This window comes from Maniola jurtina, chromosome 20, assembly GCF_905333055.1.
Source record: "Maniola jurtina chromosome 20, ilManJurt1.1, whole genome shotgun sequence".
NCBI classification, from domain to species: Eukaryota; Metazoa; Arthropoda; class Insecta; order Lepidoptera; family Nymphalidae; genus Maniola; species Maniola jurtina.
The window spans coordinates 1,148,110-1,169,032 of NC_060048.1; the positions used below are offsets into that span (position 1 = coordinate 1,148,110).

A 20,923-nucleotide genomic window follows, 5' to 3' on the forward strand; every position below is an offset into this window, starting at 1 on the left:
TTATGAGAAGTGCTATGCAAAAAAGGCTCGTCAAATAGCGTTAACTACTACTCCATTACAGCTCTCATAAATATTAAAGTCGTGAGTACATAAATAAAGCCCGCTTTCATAAATGTCACAACACCATGCGAATAATTCATAAAAATTCCACTCTTACGTTATAATAAAACATAACACTAAATCAAAATGCATTAACATTACTTTTCGTGATTCCTAAACATTTCTGAAGTATGCTTTTTTATTGGGTTCCACAGTGAAATAAGGAAACGATTGATGCATTCGAAATGTGGCGCTGGAGACGGATGATCAATATTTCTTGCACGGAGCATAAGATCAAAGTCTCAATAATTTTAAATACATCACACTACTATTATAAAGGAAAAAGTTTGTGTGTGTGTTTGTTACTGTTTCATGCAAAAACTGCTATACGCTGTAATAGCCGATACACTTGAAAAGAGCAACCGCCGAGTTTCTTGCTGGTTCTTCTCGGTAGGAACGCCTTTCCGAACCAGTGGTAGATTATTTTGCCAATTCAAAAGCATTTGTAAAAGTTTAATTGAATAAAAATATTTTTAATTTGTAAGGCTACCGTTTTTAAATTAGATTGCATGTTGGACTATTATAATATAACAAATCCTTATTATTCTGGAAAGAAAACCTATGCTCATTAGTGAGCCGGCGATGGGAGAATCATGGAGAAAAGTCAACTCAAAATTTTGTTTCTAGTAATTCATGACTTTGTTTACCGCCAGAAGTTAATGTTCATTCGCATAACTACGGAACCCTAGATTAACTTTGAATCATGCACTTAGCTGGTCACCTATAAAACAGTTTTATAGAAATGTTTTTGAGTAAACATGAGTTGCAATGGCAATAATTTGTACTTTTTCCTTAACAGGGCTCTCTCCGTCACTCGTTTCCACTCGTTTCATACAATCGTAGTTCCAACTTCATTTGAATATTAAGCAACCAAAGTCCAAGAAATTTTGCAGACATATTCTAGAAACTAATATCTGTGTCTGTGGTGTTTTAGATTTTTCTTAAAATATGTAGTTTTAAAATTACAGGGGCTCCAAGATTTGTATGAAAATTTTAAGACCGCGTAACTTTGAAACCGAATATTTTAACAGAAATCTGGAAAACCACAGACATAGATATTAGTTTCTAGAATATGTCTGCAAAATTTCATGGACTTAGGTTGCTTAATATTCAAATGAAATTGGAACTACGATTGTATGAAACGAGTGGAAACGAGTGACGGAGAGAGCCCTCTTAAACTTCCGTTCAACATTGGCCGTTATTTTCGTTTTATAGCACAAACCTTTTAAGTTTTACCATTTTGAATGTTTAATGTTATAATCAAAATTAAAAATCAAGAGTGCGTTTGTTTGATGGTATGTCCTCCAATCACGTCGCGACGGATTGACGTGACTTTTTTGCATGATTATACTTAAATACATGAAAGGGACATAGGCTACTTTTTATCCCGGAAAATGAAAGTTCCACGGAATTTTTAAAAACCTAAATCCATGCGTGCCTCGTCCTTTCAAAATCACTTTAGAAGTCATCAACTTCGCCTCGGCCTTCTAATGTTACTCGTCCAGTAATTGCTTAATTTCAGGCCTGGACTATAAATGTATTATTCCTATTCACTACGCGACAACGCTGTTAGTAGGTAATTAGATATAGCTATTACGAGAACTGCACAGTAATCGGATGTTAAGCTATACATCTCATTGGGAAAGTGGTCAGGCTAAGTTATGTTGCGGCGCGGGTGTAGCATCTAATCTGTGATATGTCCAGTGTAGCCACACCCTTGATATGCCTGCTAGGATCATTATAAGGGCTCACACACACAAATAGCAATGTGGGTTATTAGTTATCCTACTATCCTACTAGTCTTATAAACGCGAAAGTTTGGATTTTATGTATGTATGGATGTTTGTTACTCTTTAACGCAAAAACTACTGAATGGATTTGGCTGGGAATTGAGATAGATTATACCCTGGATTAATACATAGGCTACTTTTTTTACCGGAAAATCAATGAGTTCCTTCGATTTTCAAAAACCTAAATCCACGCGGTCGAAGTTGTGGGCGTCAGCTAGTCCTTATTATAACTCACACGTTTTATCAACAGGAGTTAAAATGAACAGTTTTATGAATGCCCTAATTAGAGGTCTAGTTAGACTATGTACATGATTCTACATGATGACCTTATTTATGTCGAGGGGTCACGCCGCGAGCAGATTCCTGACCCATTACCGACCCTCTCGACGACCGAACAAAATATTGTCATTGCAGCCACAGCCGGGTTAACAGAGCTCTCTCCGTCACTTACTCCATACAATCGTAGTTCCCATTTCATTTGAATATTAAGCAACCAAAGTCCATGAAATTTTGCAGACATAGTCTAGAAACTAATATCTGTGTCTGTGGTGTTTTAGATTTTTCTAAAAATATGTAGTTTTAAAATTACAGGGGCTCAAAGATTTGTATTTTTCTTTAAAAAAAGGCCCAACTTTGTGCTCGTTTTTCTAGACAACGAAGCAATTTAATGAAATTTGGAAAAACCACAGACCTAAAAAATTTAATGAATATTATGTAGTAAAAAAATTATCGTTATATATTTTATATTGTTATAATTATGTGGGAACTACGAAAACCAGAAATTACACCCAGAAATCTTGAAAATTTCGTGCTGTCTCGATTTGTGCAAGCGGGGTGGTGAAGTGCGGGGGACGACACGTGAAACTGACAGAAACGGACAGTCTAAACACACGGGCCACATTTAGACTGCACCCGACTCCAAACTTGTCGATAGGTCTAACTAAATACATTTCAACTTGCGTTAGACGTATGCGTTACCTACTCAGACGTTGCCTGTAGATAAAAATATGTCTCATGTTTGCTGGCAATAGCGTATGCATCAAACCCTGCAAGTTGCAACTCTCTTGCAACCTATTCCTCACGCAATACGCACAGCTTTAATATTATAATTTTTGACAATGTATACTATATGTAATGCCATATCACAGGTCACTCTCTGATTTATTGCTAACAATTTACTTCCAAATGCAAAGAAATCTAAGTGTGTTGAATTCACACTGCCCAATACCAGGACCTTAAATGACATAAATTCATTGATAAATAATCATATGTTGAAAATAAAGGAGAACCCCGTGTTTCTCGGTATAATGTTAGATGCAAAGCTTCTATGGAACACCCACATATCAACACTTGATGGTAAACTCAGCTCTGCTGCTTACACTGTTAGAAAAATTCGACAGGTACTGACGTGGAAACTGCAAAAATTGTATATTTTGACTATTTTCACTGTATTATGTCTTACAGACTCTTGCTATGAGATAAAGCGGTAGATATTGAGAAAAAAATGTATTACAGAAAAGGACAGGACGTGCAATTTATAATTTAAAACCGCGCGCTGCCATACATTAAAAATATAAGGAAATAAGTACCTTATCTATTATCTTATAGTAGCTTCTAAACATATTTACAACTAGCTAATGCCCGCAGCTTCGCTCGCGTGGATTTAGGTTTTTAAAAATCCCGATCCTTTCATTTCCCAGAACAAAAGTTGCCTCTCCGTAATAGCCCGTCCCCGGGATGCAACTTGTTTCTGTATCACGTAAGAATATTTAAACGGATTATCCTTTTCAAATCCCGAGGGATCACCAGGATTTAGGAATGCAATTTCTTACAGCATCAGGGTTGAGGTCAACGACAAAGTGTTTACTTGGTATAGATACCTTCAATATCAATTAATAATCGACACTTTTTAAATCCCATTAGCTTTAGTAGTCAGGTCCCCTGCAACATCAGGATTGAGGAGTTGGAATCCAAATTTTTTATTGAACAATGTCGCAAACTTTCTTTATCGATTAAAAAAACTACCCAAAATTACGCAGTTAGGTTACCTGCCAAATTTCATGGTTTTGAGTCAACGGGAAGTACCCTAGAGGATTTCTTGACACACACGACAGACAGAGAGATAGACAACAAAGTGATCCTATAAGAGTTCCGTTTTTCATTTTGAGGTACGAAACCCTAGAAAACGTAGGAACGGCATTCCGAACCAGTGGTAAATTTTTCTGACCATCCAAAAACACTTTGAAGTTTACCTAAAAGTTTACAGGAATAAAAATTTATCATTGTATTCCATTCCATTTCATTCTATTCCATTCTGTTCAAAGATAAATAGATAATAAAAATATTTGTCACCGAAACAATAATTTACGATACATCGACCAATATCAATTTTACTGATAACAATCTGACTATTACCAAAGTGAACGACTACTATAATATCTATTATATACGACTAACATAATATGTATTATAAATTGTGTGCCGTTTGCATTCTCACTATGTTCTCATTAAGTTTGTTTTATTTGGTTAAACTTTCTGGCATTTATATTGTTATGACGTTTAATTGGCAAACAGTCTGTTTATTGGCTGAAACTCAAAAATTCAGCCAATCACAACAAAGAAAATATTGTAATAATGATTGATGCAGCTTTCTGTAATTGAAAACAAAATATTTGACATTAACTTGAATGTGACAGTGTTTTCCGAATAGGGTTGCCAGAGGCCCCGTATTTTACTGGTTACCCCGTATGTCAGGATAGAGAAACCGGTAATTATGAAAATAAAATACGGGGCAAATAAAACTAAATATTTTTAGGGTTCCGTAACTCAAAAGCAAAAAAAACTCTTATAGGATCACTTCGTTGTCTATCAGTCTGTCTGTCTTTCCGTCTGTCCGTCTGTCCATCTGTCCTTCTATCCGTCCGTCATGTGTTCATGAACAAATATTAGTATTTTCAATTTTCAAAGTAAGATAACTACATATATCAAGTGGGTTATCATATGAAAGGGCTTTACCTGTTCATTCTAAAACAGATTTTTATTTATTTTTATGCATATTTTTTTTAATGCATAACAGTTTTTGATTTCTCGTGTAAAATGTCGAAAAAAATACCCGAATCGGAACCCTCGGTGCGTGAGTCTGACTCGCACTTGGCTGGCGAAACCGAACACTGACGTTATGTCCAGTAGAAAGAATATTTTCCTTTTGCGGCAATGCGTAGCCGAAACCCACTCGATATTGATCATGGTCGTAGCCAAGGCGGCGGGGCTTGGTTTGAGGATGTTAGCCTTTTTTTATACAAGTTAGCCCGTGACTTTAAACTTTTCTAGTGGTAAGTGATGATGCAGTCTAATTTCTTGGCCGTTAGGGCCATACTAACCATATAACTAGCCATGACCGAAGCCTCCCACCAGACCAGAAATTTAGAAATGGCGACTGCGCCTGGGAAGCCGTCAAAAACCTAAGCCTAAAATAATACTTACACTATTTCTTGCATTTGCTTACCAATTGTTTTTTGGAAATATATCAAACATTTCGCGCTCACTTCACTCGCGCTTTGAATTTGTATTACTTGGTGTAAGCCCCGCAATTTCGTTTGCATGAATTTAGAGTTTTAAAAATTCCGTGGGGGATTTTCCGGGCTAAAAAGTTTATGTCTGGGATGCAAGTTACCTCTGAATAGTAAGTACCAAAATTTTGGTAAAGAAGATGGGCCGTGAAAGGGTAACAAATAGATAGGCAAATAGATATACTGTCGTATTTGTAATATTAGTATGGATAGGGAGCTTTAAAAATAAAATCTTGCTATGGCTAAACTCGTTTCCCTTTCACTTTAATTCTTTCTGTAATTGAACCAAAAACACTTACGCTCACTGCGCTCGCGCTTTTTTATTGTTGTATTTTATCTCACTGTCAAATTGAAAGGCGAAATTCCACTAACCAGGTAATTAGCCCATAAAGTTGAGCGAATGTTTTTTTCCTCATGACAGGATTCAGTTCCGGCCCTGATAAAACCTCTCCCGAAATCGATTCCTGGCTACGGCCATAGTATTGATACTGTGAAGGTGGAATTACAAGTTAAATGTAAATTTAAGTTAAAATGCAAAGATTGTATGCATGAAATGTATAACATTTTGCTTTACAAAACTAGAGTTTTTAAAAGCTATTTAAATAAATAAATCTTTTATTTAAAATCACATTGCAAACACAGTTCACCAATCAAGACACGGCAACATACAGAGAAAAAATACAAAACTTACAAATAAACTGAAATATCTAAATAGGCTTTCCATGCATTTCAGAGAGAACCACCGCCTATTTCTTCAAATACTTCAAATTTTTAAATTTCTTCAAATCTAAACCCCGTATTTTTGATGGTGGTAGCCTGTAAATCAAAAAGAGGCAGGTGGCAACCCTACTTGCCACATGACATTACAGAATGAAAAATTGTTTTTATTACTCGGTAAGCCTACTGCCATTGTTTCACAGAAAGTGTGACGGTAGTTGTGACCTCTGATTGGTCGACTCTCTTTCACTATTTGCTAAAATTGATGATTGCAACAACAATTTTTTCTTTTTTGTAATCAAAAACAGAACACGGACGTCATACAGGTTGACTAATTGCAATCATTTCTGACCGGCTAACATTGTTCCGCTAGTGGCTCAAACTCACTGTCGCAGCAAGAACATGGTAAATTCAGCCAATCACAGCAATTAGAATTGGTTATCACAAATGCACCGATCTAGGAACCGAGAATACACGAACCAGGGCAGATAGAGATGAGAACAATAATATCATACGTAGGAAATCGACGGGGGATCGTTGACAATGATCCTCTTAATTACATTAGAAAATACACAATACAACTCATTAGAAAGCCTGACAAGCTTTGTACACAAAGTTTTTTTTTGAAAGAATATTAGTCATGACTAGTACTCCCCTTTCCCCTCCAATTAAGCGTAAAGCTTGTGCCAGGAGTGGGTACGACAATAGTGCAACGGGTGGGGTTTGAACCGCCGACCTTTCGGAATTCAGTCCGCTCCTCAACCGTTGAGCTATCGAGGCTTAAAGTTATTTTCATGATACAATAAACTTGTATAATCCATACTTAATATTATACTTAAATGAGAAACTGTGTCTGTCTGTCTGTCTGCTTGCTTTTCACGGCCCAACAGTTGAACCGATTTGAATGAAAGGTATAAAGTTTACAAGATTTAGATTTCTAAAAATACCGTGGGAATCCTTTATTATTTTCTGGCTTATGTAGTCTATGCCACTCTCCAGATATTTACTATAAGTACTCATGCAAAAATCACGTCGATTTGGTGCTCCAAACAAACACACTTTAAATTTTACATTTTTGTTTTGTTTTTTTTAGGGTTCCGTACCTCAAAAGAAAAAACGGAACCCTTATAGAATCACTTTGTTGTCTGTCCGTCTGTCCGTCTGTCGTGTCTGTCAAGAAAACCTATAGGGTACTTCCCGTTGACTTAGAATCACGGGCAGGTAGATAGGTCTTATAGCACAAGTTAGGTAAAAAATCCGAAAACCGCGAGTTTGTGGTTACATCACAAAAAAAATAAATTAAAATGTGTTTCAATTTTCAAAGTAAGATAACTACACCAAGTGGGGTGTCGTATGAAAGAGCTTAAATACCTCTATATTCTAAAACAGATTTAATGTATTTTTACGCATAATAGTTTTTGATTTATCATGCAAAATGTCGGGAAAATACCCGAGTACGGAACCCTCGGTGCGCGAGTCTAATAATAATATTATAATAATAATAATCCTTTATTTGCATAATGTGTGTTACAAGATGTTGGTAATTATTACATAGTTCAAACACATTAGCCGTAGCGGCGTACAAATATTTTGAATGATAATTTATAAATGAGTGATATAATCATTATTTCATTATTTCATGCAGTTTATATGACATGCATTAATTTATTATTAGTTACATTTGGATACAAATTGACCTAGATTTTAACAAAAAAATAAAACAAATCAGATCAGATATTAAAACCGGCTAACTCACATTTAGCCGGTTTTTGTTTTGAAAGTTTTATATTTAATTATTTAGATAGTATTATTTCGTAAATAAAGACACATAATTTGTATAACACACGTTCGCATGTAATATGGCCAAGTGATGTAGGTTGACATTATCGTTCGTGAGCAAACAGTTCAATTTGTCATACTTCGGCTCAGCAAATTTAATATTCCCTCTTTCCAAACCACGACTGAAACGTGCAGAAAGTGCATGTCATTTAATACGCTTTAAAAGTACGTTTAAAACTTTTTTAAGTGAGTCGCTGAAGTTTTTATGATCCTCGCCTTTATGGAGTTTTTATTGCTCGTTTGAACATTTTAGTAAATTTTAATTTATTGCCCCGATTCTACGCTGCGGGAATCCGTAATTTTTAATAGCATATTTCAACGGAAAATCCATATCTATCCTTCCATATTACTAATAATAACTCAAATAAACCCCCGACACAAAAACCTATATAAGAAAATTAGATAAGAGCTGATAACTTTCAAACGGCTGAACCGATTTTCGATCGTCATTTTAGAAGCACCTATTTACTAACCCCCGACCCAAAAAGAGGGATGTTATAAGTTTGACGATTTTCTTCGATTATTATAGCTAAGAACACTCTCGATCAAGCCACCTTTCAAACAAAAAAAAAACTAAATTAAAATCGGTTCATTAGGTTAGGAGCTACGATGCCACAGACAGATACACAGATACATAGATACACAGATACACAAATACACAGATACACAGATTATACACGTCAAACTTATAGTAACTAGAAAAGAGCTGATAACTTTCAAACGGCTGAACCGATTTTCCTCAATAATTATAGCTAAGAACACTCTCGATCAAGCCACCATTCAAACAAAAGAAAACTAAATTAAAATCGGTTCATTCGTTTAGGAGCTACGATGCCACAGACAGATACACAAATACACACGTCAAACTTATAACACCCTTCATTTGGGGTCGGGGGTTAATAAAAATGCAAGTGTGTCCAGACGTCTGTCTGCTAGCTTTCAATTAGCCTTGCGATCGCGTTGATTTGAGGCGAAGCCGTGCGCGTGTTATGTGGAAACAGTGTCGTAAATGAGCAACGCCGTAAAAGCGTAATTTTGGAAAATGACGACTGAAGTGTGACTCCGTTAGAAAACGTGACTCGATCACAATTGGGTCATAACGTCAGCTACAGCGTGACACAGTTTGCCTTTACAAACGACGTTTGAAACCTTTGAATACTAACTGAATATCATTATACAGTGACTGTCACGAGTGTTAAATGCCATTTTTAACCCCCGACCCAGAAGAGGGGTGTTATAAGTTTGACGTGTGTATCTGTCTGTGGCATTGTAGCTCCTAAACGAATGAACCGATTTTAATTTAGTTTTTTTTTTGTTTGAAAGGTGGCTTGATCGAGAGTGTTCTTAGCTATAATCGAAGAAAATCGTCAAACTTATAACACCCCTCTTTTTGGGTCGGGGGTTAATAAATAGGTGCTTCTAAAATGACGATCCAAGTGTGACTCCGATAGGAAACGTGACGGAATGACAATTGGGTCATAACGTAAACAGCTGCACCGCGTGACACAGTTTGCCTTTACAAACGACCGTGTCATTTGAGCACGTCGTTTGAATACTAACTATTTGAATACGAATTTACACAGTGACTATGACAGGCATTTCCAATAATTGTCTAATGTATATTACAGTTCTGAAAAGATTGACTGTAAGCACACCAAATCTATGGAAAAAAATAATTTGATTTGTAAATGACGTATTATGTATATTATGAATAATAAATGACTATGACTTATCACACTAATATTATAAAGGCGAAAGTTTGTATGTGTGTGTGTGTGTGTGTGTGTGTGTGTGTGTGTGTGTGTGTGTGTGTATGTTTGTTACTCCTTCACGGAAAAACTACTGGACGGATTTGGCTGAAATTCGGAATGGAGATAGATAATATCCTGGATTAGCACATAGGCTACTTTTTATCCCGGAAAACCAAAGAGTTCCCATGGGATTTCGAAAAAACTAAATCCACGCGGACGAAGTCGCGGGCGTCAGCTAGTTATAATTAAATCACACTTCACACTAATATTATAAAGGCGAAAGTTTGTAGGTATGTATGTGTATGTGTGTGTGTGTGTGTGTGTATGTTTGTTACTCCTTCACGCAAATACTACTAGACGGATTTTGCTGAATTTGTGGAATGGAAATAGATAATATCTTGGATTAGCACATAGGCTACTTTTTATCCCAGAAAATCAAAGAGTTCCCACGGCATTTCAAAAACCTAAATTCACGCGGGCGAAGTCGCGGGCATCGGCTAGTATGATGATAAAGCCTAAGATGGAGCGCGCCTGCCTAAAAGGCGCCTATCCACGCTTCTTTTGATGGCACCAATATTATAGTCCAAGTTTCAAAATCAATTTGAGCGGTACGTTGATGTATCAGTCAGCTTATATTTTTATTTTATGTATAACTAAACTCTAATGGTCGTTCTAATTAATTATTATCACTATTTCGAATATTATTAATTTGAAATGGTTCGATTGTGGTTTCAAAATGCGTCACATGGCTCAGTGACATTTATCAAACAATGAACGACAGGCATGTTTGTTATTTGTTTGAAAAATAGTCCGGGAGCCTGCAGGAGGTTTTCAAGAGGTGGTTGATAACAGATGGGAAAGTAGATACTCCTTCGTTCTTCTTAATGTTGTGAATAGAAAATAAGAAAAACGAGTCTTTTGACTCGTTCTTCTTATTTCTATTCTTTATAATATAGCTCTTTTTAGGGTTCCGTACCTCAAAAGGAAAAACAGAACCCTTATAGGATCACTTTGTTGTCTGTCTGTCTGTCTGTTCGTCCGTCCGTCCGTCGTGTCTGTCAAGAAAACCTATAGGGTACCTACTTCCCGTTGACCTAGAATCAAGAAATTTTGTAGGTAGGTAGGTCTTATAGCACAAGTTATCTTATTATTAAGTTATTAAACTAGGTATTTATTAGTCTTAACCACGAGGTTATACTTAAAAAAAAAGAAGAATATTAGCCATGTCCATGCTAACTAACATTCTCCTTTCCCCTCCAATTAAGCGTAAAGCTTGTGTTAGGAGTGGGTACGACAATAGTGCAACGGGTGGGGTTTGAACCGCCGACTTTTCGAATCATTTCGCTTGTCCTTCAACCGTTGAGCTTTTGAGGTTATTGATACTCTCACTCAGATCAACATGATCAACCTTGAAAGTATTCTTGTTAGTTTGTCTTTCAATCATGCCTCAACGGAGCATCAGTTTGACGTGATTTTTGGCAAGGATATAGTGAAAGACCTGGTCAGAGACTTAGGCTGAAATCTATAAAGCGCACTTTGACTTTGCTCTGACTTAAGATTGAGTTAAAACGAGACAGATTTATGTGAGAGATATAGCTCTGTCTCGTTTTAACTCTGTCTTAAGTCTAAGCAAAGGCAGAGCGCGCTCTATAGATCTCACCCTAAGGCTACGTGTGCCCCGGGAAATCAAAGAGTTCCCACGACATTTTAAAAATCCTAAATCCTTATAATGTATGTATCTAGTAGAAGATAAACAGACTCGAAGAGTGTCATATGTTAAAATTTAAGCTTTTTAATACATTACCCAGAAACCTCAGATACACGAGAGTTAAAATGAGCTACGCTGAGAATTTTCCTCTTGTGTGCCAGATGGTGTCGGGGAAATTGGAGTTTCGGGGGTTAGAGCTGAAATAAGATCGCGAGAATGGTTTATGATAGTGCCGTATTGCTTGAACAGGAGATTGTGGTTATACTTTAGCGAATGTGATAAGTATGACTGTTTATCATTACTCTTACTTATACAAGTGTAAATTAAAAATTTATAACACCCCCGACAAACGAAGGTTACAGTAACTAGAAAAGAGCTGATAACTTTCAAACGGTTGAACCGATTTTCTTGGATTATAGCTAAGAACACTTTCGATCGACCCTTTCAAACAAAAAAAAACTAAATTAAAATAGGTTCATTAGTTTAGAAGCTACGATGCCACAGACAGATACACAGATACTATGTTACCTACTCAGGAATAATGTAGCTTCCTACTGGTGAAAAAATTTTCAAAATCGGTCTAGTAGTGAGCACTAGAGTGCATTCTCAAATTTTAAGTAAGTACGGAACTTTTCAAGTAACCTCCTATATTAAAAATTAATGGGTACCAAACTTAATCAGTCCAGTATATTTTGTACAAATTGACGTGACAGACAGACACACGACTGCTCCTATAAGGATTCCGTTTTTTTCGTAAAAAAACGGAACGTTCGTTTGGACGTACGGAACCCTAATAAGTCTTAAATTAAATAATTTGGGCCATTAAGTGACTCAATAAACATTAATAAAAGAAAAGTACTTTGAATTTTCATCAACCAATTTTGAAAATAATTGCGAACTCGTTCAGTTTTGTACGAAATTCACCCAATTTGGGCCCAACGCGAGCAATACTAGAGTGCATGCTCAAATTTTAAGTACGTACGGAACTTTTTAAGTGGCTTTGGAAAGTTTTATAGCTCGGGTGGCTGTTAACGATTACGGATCTTTTTATTGAGCGTTTGAACAATTTTTTACGTGTATTTATTTTATTTTTAGTTGATATCGGTTGGGTTTGATTTCTATCGAAAATTAACCTGTTAGTCAGTTAGTAAGTACCTACGTACACTTAGAGTGCTTCAATAAGGATGAAGAAGTATGTACGGAAATGAAATGTAGGTGTACCTACTACAAATATTAAGTATAAAAGTATAAACAAACTGATTGAAAATATGATAGCGTAGTACTACCTACCTAGATAAGATGTCGGCATCCTTATGACCGACCCCGATCAAAACTGAAAATCTTAGTCTATCTACTTCATAGAAAAAAACGAACTACAAGAACTTTTATTTATGATGTTACTTGCTGCTACGGAAACCTTTATGGGAGAGTCCGACCGAAAAAATGCAGCCAAGTGGCCCCTTTTTTTAACCCCCGACCCAAAAAGAGGGGTGTTATAAGTTTGACGTGTGTATCTGTGTGTCTGTGTATCTGTGTATCTGTCTGTGGCATCGTAGCGCCTAAACGAATGAACCGATTTTAATTTAGTTTTTTTTGTTTGAAAGGTGGCTTGATCGAGAGTGTTCTTAGCTATAATCCAAAAAAATTGGTTCAGCCGTTTAAAAGTTATCAGCTATTTTCTAGTTTTCTTGTAGAAAAGAAGGTTAGATAACCTTTAGGTTCATAATATTCAAGTGTCAATTGACAAATGTCAAGCTGTCAAGATGGACGTTGCCTAGATATACATAATTATTTATTTGAAAATGATTTGTCGGGGGTGTTGAAAATTTTTAATTTACACTTGTTACTTGTCAGACGATATTGTATGAAACGTAGATATATATTTGGATGTCCGTAGCTTTAATTTAGCTTCGTAATTGATTCCCAAACATCAATCTTCGTTGAAATCATAACAACCAGCGCTGACAGCGCTGCACCCAATTACACAGCGCAGGCAAAATATTTGCGCGAGCGATAATTAAGCGAGAATTATGAATCCACGAGCGAACATGATCTGCTCACATGAATCAACCAGCAATTTTTCCGTTACAAGTAAGCCCTTGACTGCGATCTCGCATGATGTTAAGTGATTATGCAGTCTAAGATAGAAAAAGGCTAACTTGAAAGGGGTATGACAGTTTCTACGCGGCATCGTACCGGAACGTTAGATAACTTGGCTACACGGTTTTGCCGGTAGGGTGGTAACTAGCCACATCCGAAGCCTCCCACCAGACCAGCCCAGAGATAATTTAGAAATTATTAATTCCGAAAGTTCGGAATTAAACCTCGAAGTTCCACAGCGCTCAACAATGCGTAATCGCCCACCAATCGTGGTACATACCCGTTTAACATTATATTATGTGATAATAATTACCTTAGGTGCTAGAAAGCGTGGATAGATATTACCTAATATGAAACTTCCCTATAGACTCTAGTTCCTACGCTCTGTTTACTACGCGACAGGTTGAAATGGCAATCGGGGAATGAGGAGTCCGCACTATCCTGCATCGGGTTAGCACGGGGTTGTGCGGCTGTGCGGGGCGTCCCCACCTCGGTTGCCATCTCAATCTATCGCGCACTATACCTATGTTGTAATACACACGACAAATTACTATGTTAGCATTGCAGACCACGTTCCCGACGGAATATATCGCTCAACATTAAATTACACTGCACAAGTTAACCTAAGTCGTACATCTGATTGTAAGTAATGGCTGTACTATTAATTCAACTACATATTGTACTGTCTCTTACATAGTAAAAGCGTCACTCAGAAAAGCAGGTATTATATTTAAATATTTTTATCGAATTATTGGAATTGCCCTCCCAAAACCTACGCGAAGAACACAGATTTCTGGTAGGAAAAATTTGGGGTTCTATTATTTCTAAATTTTTCCTGGTCTGGTCTGGTGGGAGGCATTGGCCGTGGTTAGTTACCACCCTTCTCGCAAAGCCGTGTCGCTAAGCGATTTAGCGTTCCGGTACGATACCGTGTAGGATTTAAAGGGGTAAGGGTTTAATAAAAAGTTGCCTTACCCCCTTTCAAGTTAACCCACTTCCATTTTAGACTGCATCATCAGTTACCACCAGGTGAGATTGCAGCTAAGGGCTAACTGTTATCTAAAAAAAAAACGGACCAAGTGCGAGAAAGACCCGCGCGACGTGGGTGATGTAACCACAAATTCACAGTTTCCGGATTTTTCCTTTACTTACTTTAGTACCTGCCAAATTTCATGATTCTAGGTCAACGGGAAGTACCCTATAGTTTTTCTTGATAGTCTACATGAAAGATGGATGGACAGACAGACAGACAACAAAGTAATCAAAGTAAACAAAGTAATTTAGAGCCTCAATAGCTTAACGGTTGAGGAGCGGACTGAATTCCGAAAGGTCAGCGGTTCAAACCCCACCTGTTGCACTATTGTCGCTCCCACTCCTGGCACAAGCTTTACGCTTAACTGGAGGGGAAAGGGGAGTATTAGTCATGATTAGCATGGCTAATATTCTTTAAAAAAAAATCCTATAAGGGTTCCGTTCTTCCTTTTGAGGTACGGAACCCAAAAAATAGAAGAATGTCATTGTATGTAATTGTAGAACCAGAGAAAGCTCGTATTTTGAAAATAATGTGATATTTTTCTAAAACATCTGGCGTTGTAAGAAGATTCCTCACTATTACTGCCACATCGCCCGCTCTTCCATTTGGATTGCATTTATTCCACCGAAGAAATATTGCACTTTAGAATCTGCTAAATGTTTGTTACATTCGGCCATTATACGAATAAAATTTTATTTAATGATAAAAAAAAATTATTCTCCTCCAAAATGTTCGAACAGTGCATGTTGCCTGTGATGAAAAGTAACTAGAAAAGAGCTGATAACTTTCAAACGGCTGAACCGATTTTCTTGGATTATAGCTAAGAACACTCTCCATCAAGCCACCTTTCAAACAAAAAAAAACTAAATTAAAATCGGTTCATTAGGTTAGGAGCTACGATGCCACAGACAGATACATAGATACACAGATACACACGTCAAACTTATAACACCCCTCTTTTTGGGTTGGGGGTTAAAAAATAATCACAACTTTGTTTCAAAGCAGCAATTCAAGCGCAAGGCACAAAAAACAAAAACGATTAGCATAATATTCAGAATGTTTGAGAAAGGTAATGAGCTGAACACACTCATACATTTCGTATGAAGCATTCCGCGCACTCATTCGTAATGTTTACAGCGCAATAAATATCACGAGTGCGCTTACACGGGTACTTTAAATACCTAGTTAAATAACACCAGCGTTATAAATGTACCACTAGATGGGGTGCGCTTTTCAGATTTATTCCTGTATTTGTACTATAAGACCTACCTACCAGCCAAATTTCATGATTCTAGGTCAACGGGAAGTACCCTACAGGTTTCTTGACAGACACGACGGACAGACAGACAGACAGACAGACAGACAAACAACACAGTGATTCTATAAGGATTCCGTTTTTTCCTTTTGAGGTACGGAACCCTAATAAAAACGATTAGCAAAATATTCAGAATGTTTGAGAAAGGTAATGAGCTGAACACACTCATATATTTCGTATGAAGCTTTCCGCGCACTCATTCGTATTGTTTACAGCGCAATAAATATCACGAGTGCGCTTACACGGGCACTTTAAATACCTAGTTAAATAACACCAGCGTTATAAATGTACCACTAGATGGGGTTCTTCATAGTATAACAACATGTTTTTTAGGGTCCCGTACCCTAAGAGGAAAAAAGGGACCCTCATAGGATCACTTTGTTGTTTGTCTGTCCGTTCGTCTGTCCGTCTGTGCGTGTCTGTAAAGAAAACTTATAGGATACTTCCCGTTGACCTAGAATCATGTGGCAGGTAGGTAGAGCTTATAGCATAAGTAAAGTACATAAGAAAATATTTTTATGAAAAAATAATCAATTAGTATTTTCAATTTTCAACGTAAGGTAACTACATCTAGTGGACTTTCATATGAAAAGGCTTTACCTGTACATTCTAAAACAGATGTATTTATATTTTTATGCATACTTAATAGTTTTTGATTTATCGTGCAAAATGACGACAAAATAGCCGAGCCACGGCAATAACTAGCCACGACCGAAGCCTCCCACCACAGTCCCCATCGGCGGTTTTCCCACTTAATTACAACACGGGAATATTTAAGGGGAGGGCCAACGAATTCCTGAAAGGCCGGCAACGCATCGGCGGTTCCTCTGGTACTGCAAATGTTCATGGGCGGCGGTAATCACTTAACATCAGGTCGTTTGTCGTATTTTTATTAAAAAAAAATAGTTAGACCAGACTATAGGTAAAGGCTACCTATGCCTACTCAAATATAACGATAACGTAAATAATAATTGTTCAGAGTTATTGATCGTGGTTTACGATTGAGTTACTATGAAGTGTCTCGTCTAATGGAACATTTATATCGCTAAATATACAATGTATTTCGCTTAACTTTTATAAAAGTTTCTTCATTCTTAGAACAAAATTTCTATAGCTTTCATATTGAGGTTTTTTTTCAGATAAACTTATACAAAACTTTTAGAATGAACACATTTACCTAAGGGAAACTTTGGCAAAAATTCTTTGAATGGATAAGTTTTGATAGGACTAGGAGAAAGAGTTTAAATAAAATCAAATATTTGAAACGAAACTAATAAAAACAAAATGTTTTAATAATAATCATCATCATGATTAGCGTCGTTATTTCAGCTATAAATGTCCACAGCTGGGCTTCAGCTGGAGGACAATACAAACATTCACTAATTAAGTAATAAAATTAATACGAGAAATTAAATGTTAATAAGTACATAACCAAAAGTAATAAAATGGTGGAATATGATATCCTACTTATTCATTGCTGCTGAGTTTCAATGCTGGTTCTTTTCGGTAGCAAGAGTTTTCCAAATCAGTGGTAGATTCATTGGACGATTCAAAAGATTTGTAAATATATATTTGAATAAAATGCCTACCTTTTCTGTTGCAATAGCGCAATTTGCAATATTTCTAGTATATTAATTTTATTTGTTAATAAAAAGTGTAAATTAAAAATTTATAACACCCCCGACAAGTGAAGGTTACAGTAACTAGAAAAGAGCTGATAACTTTCAAACGGCTGAACCGATTTTCTTGGATTATAGCTAATAACACTCTCGATCAAGCCACCTTTCAAACAAAAAAAAAACTAAATTAAAATCGGTTCATTAGTTTAGGAGCTACCATACAGAGAGATACACAGATACACACGTCAAACTTATAACACCCCTCTTTTTAGGTCGGGGGTTAAAAATTAGCGTTTAAAAGTAAACAAGAGCATACATAAAATGGAACCACTTGCCAAAATGAGCTAGGAGTACCCTTAGAGATTCGTATTTGCAAAATGTAAACATTTCACACATTAATTAGAATTTTCACGGGTTTAATTTTAAAAATACCAACGTACCTACCTACTCTTTGTTTTGGATTAATATTACAAAAATTTTGACTCTACATTTTTTAGGTCATGCTCAACACTACCTTTTCTGGATTTAGGGTTAAAAATCCCAGCCAGACGAAACCAGACTCTTTGATTTTCCAGAATCAAAAATGTTCTGTCATTCTTCATGTCTTTAACTAATAATATATCCGTGCAAAAATCGGATGTTCATCGGATGAATAACGGATTTAGGCAAAAATCTACCGTCTGCGTTAGCTTTTATAATTATGTACGGTGCGTGTCACGTTACAATAATATAAACAAGCTTAAATTTATTTCCAGGATTCCGTAGTCAAGAGTGAAAAACGAATTGAGTGATTGGGCAGAAAAAATTGAACTTGTATATTTTAGGGTTCCGTAGCCCAAAGGTACCAATGGGGCCCCGGGAGACTAAGCTTATGTCTGTCCGTCCATCTGTCCGCGGCGGGCTGTATCTTATGAACCGTAATAGGTAGAGAGTTGAAATTTTCACTGAGTATGTATTTCTGTTGCCGCTATAACAACAAATAACAAATAACCGAGATGGTAAATTTAAAAATGGCCGCTAGACTAAAACAGTTTACAAAGTACGTATATAGTGAGATATTATCTTGTATGATGGTACGGAACCATTCGTTTGCGAGTCTGACTCAAACATGACAGGTTTTTTAGGGTTCCGTACGTTTCCGTAAACGGAATCCTTATAGGATCACTTTGTTGTTTGTCTGTCTGTCAAGAAACCTATAGGGTACTTCCCGTTGACCTAGAATCATGAAATTTGGCAGGTAGGTAGGTCCTATAGCACAAGTACAGGAATAAATCTGAAAACCGCAGTGGTTACATAATTAAAAAAAAATTAAAATGTGTTTCAATTTTCAAAGTAAGATAACTATGCCAAGTGGGGTATCATATGAAAGGGCTTTACGTATACATTCTAAAACAGGTTTTTAATTAGTTTTATGTATGATAGTTTTTGATTTATCGTGCAAAATGTTGGAAAAAATACTCGAGTACGGAACCCTCAGTGCGCGAGTCTGACTCGCACTTGGCTGGTTTTTTAGTTTGTAGGTTTGAGACCTGTGAATAAAAACACCTGTAGTAATAATAAATTCTCAAAAAAACAACCCGTTTCAAAAGTTAACTTGTTAATTATAAGTTATGTTCTAATAACACAGATCTTGTCGGATCGCGTGCTCCAATTTAATAAAGTTTTTAGTGTTTTTAAAAATAAAAACATTTAAATACAAATTAACCGAAGTTTAATCAGATTGGGCCAAATGATCTTTTACACGCCAAAGCCAAGTAAGTGTCAGTCATATTTTATTTTTAACCCCCGACCCAAAAAGAGGGGTGTTATAAGTTTGACGTGTGTATCTGTGTATCTGTGTGTCTGTGTATCTGTGTATCTGTGTATCTGTGTATCTGTGTATCTGTGTATCTGTGTATCTGTGTATCTGTGTATCTGTCTGTGGCATCGTAGCGCCTAAACGAATGAACCGATTTTAATTTAGTTTTTTTTGTTTGAAAGGTGGCTTGATCGAGAGTGTTCTTAGCTATAATCCAAAAAATTTGGTTCAGCCGTTTAAAAGTTATCAGCTATTTTCTAGTTTTCTTGTAGAAAAGAAGGTTAGATAACCCTTAGGTTCATAATATTCAAGTGTCAATTGACAAATGTCAAGCTGTCAAAATGGACGTTGCCTAGATATACATAATTATTTATTTGAAAATAATTTGTCGGGGGTGTTGAAAATTTTTAATTTACACTTGTAGGTGTTTAGTTCTTATGTTTCAAGTAAAATATTAATGATTTTACTGTAAGATTTACTTTACTATTATGATCAGCTGGCTTTACCTTAAAATTAAATATACCATCATTCTCAACCCATTGCTAACCCATTTCCAATTCAACAGAGTTTTCTCCCAGAATGAGAGAAGTTTAGTAGGCCATAGACAAACACGCTGATCAAGTGGTGATTCCCACATGATCAGCGTGTTTGTCTATAGACTAGACTTCACACATCTTAGATTATGGATACTTTTCAGGAATGTAGGCTTACTCACGATATTTCCTGTGCCATTAAATTGAATATTATTTAATTGCTTTAAACTCTTATGTCTCCGAAGAGTTAAGTTCATGCTTGGGATGGAACTCTGGACTCCCCAGATAAGAAGCCTAGGCTATCACCGATTTTCCAATCACACTAATATTATAAAGGCGAAAGTTTGTATGTGTGTGTGTGTGTGTGCGTGTGTGTGTGTGTGTGTGTGTGTATGTTTGTTACTCCTTCACGCAAAAACCACTGGACGGATTTGGCTGAAATTCGGAATGGAGATAGATATTATCCTGGATTAGCACATAGGCTAATTTTTATCCCGGAAAACCAAAGAGTCCCACGGGATTTCGAAAAACCTAAATCCACGCGGACGAAGTCGCGGGCGTCAGCTAGTACCTAATAATTGTGGCGTATAACATTTTGCTGCGCGTCGTAGCACCATAGCGTCGTAGCAGAATTATTAACCATAGCTGTTAGTGGTTACTGTAGATCGTGAATCAATTAATTAGTACTATTAGGTTGGGCACATTAGCTAATGGCTGCTACCGTTACTGATATTAGCCTGAGCGTCTAAAGTCTACTCTCTCTAAAGAAGAAGGTCAAACGTACCCTCTGGCAAGTGATATGTAGCCTAAGGTAAAGCGCGATTGTCTAAAAATACCTTTTCAATCTTAGTTTAATAGTACCTGTATTAAAAATGGAGAGAGGAAAGAAAGCTGGAAGAATATTCCACAATCCACATCCTTACAAATCGAATTAGAAACGAGGACGCAAGTCACTTATATACAAACACATTATATTATATACAGCGCGGACGTCATTGGAGGCATCATCTAGTCCATACTAATATTTAGATGTGAACGTGTGTCTGTCTATC

The 20,923-nt window shown here is 36.5% G+C and overlaps 1 long non-coding RNA gene across 1 annotated transcript; it reads left to right on the forward strand.

Moving 5' to 3' along the window:
• Nucleotides 1-11,194: 11,194 nt before the first annotated feature.
• On the forward strand, nucleotides 11,195-20,373 carry LOC123875996. The gene is made up of 3 exons (XR_006798244.1): nucleotides 11,195-11,266; nucleotides 11,723-11,728; nucleotides 20,346-20,373. It is a non-coding gene; the product is annotated as an uncharacterized LOC123875996 (long non-coding RNA).
• The last annotated feature ends 550 nt before the right edge of the window (nucleotides 20,374-20,923 follow it).